Here is a 955-nt window from a genome sequence, read left to right on the forward strand (position 1 = left end):
ATGATCTCTGTTCGTTTCCAAGGCAAACCATTCAATATCACAGTAATCCAAGTCTATGCCCCAACCAGTAATCCTGAAGAAGCTGAAGTTGAACGGTTCTATGAAGACCTACAAGACCTTTTAGAACTAACACCCAAAAAAGATGTCCTTTTCATTATAGGGGACTGGAATGCAAAAGCAGGAAGTCAAGAAACACCTGGAGTAATAGGCAAATTTGGCCTTGAAATACGGAATGAAGCAGGGCAAAGACTAATAGAGTTTTGCCAAGAAAATGCACTGGTCATAACAAACACCCTCTTCCAACAACACAAGAGAAGACTCTATACATGGACATCACCAGATGGTCAACACCGAAATCAGACTGGTTATATTCTTTGCAGCCAAACATGGAGAAGCTCTATACAGTCAGCAGAAACAAGACCAGGAGTTGACTGCAGCTCAGACCATGAACTCCTTATTGCCAAATTCAGACTTAAATTGAAGAAAGTAGGGAAAACCACTAGACCATTCAGGTATGACCTAAATCAAATGCCTTATGATTATACAGTGGAAGTGAGAAATAGATTTAAGGAACTAGATCTGATAGATAGAGTGCCTGATGAACTATGGAATGAGGTTCATGACATTGTACAGGAGACAGGGATCAAGACCATCCCCATGGAAAAGAAATGCAAAAAAGCAAAATGGCTGTCTGAGGAGGCCTTACAAATAGCTGTGAAAAGAAGAGAAGTGAAAAGCAAAGGAGAAAAGGAAAGAAAGGAAAGATATAAACATCTGAATGCAGAGTTCCAAAGAATAGCAAGAAGAGATAAGAAAGCCTTCTTCAGCGATCAATGCAAAGAAACAGAGGAAAACAACAGAATGGGAAAGACTAGGGATCTCTTCAAGAAAATCAGAGATACCAAAGGAACATTTCATGCAAAGATGAGCTCGATAAAGGACAGAAATGGTATGG

This window comes from Bos grunniens, chromosome 5 (genome assembly GCF_055505025.1).
Source record: "Bos grunniens cultivar Pamir isolate PY7600 chromosome 5, Bosgru_T2T1.0, whole genome shotgun sequence".
In the NCBI taxonomy this organism is placed as follows: domain Eukaryota; kingdom Metazoa; phylum Chordata; class Mammalia; order Artiodactyla; family Bovidae; genus Bos; species Bos grunniens.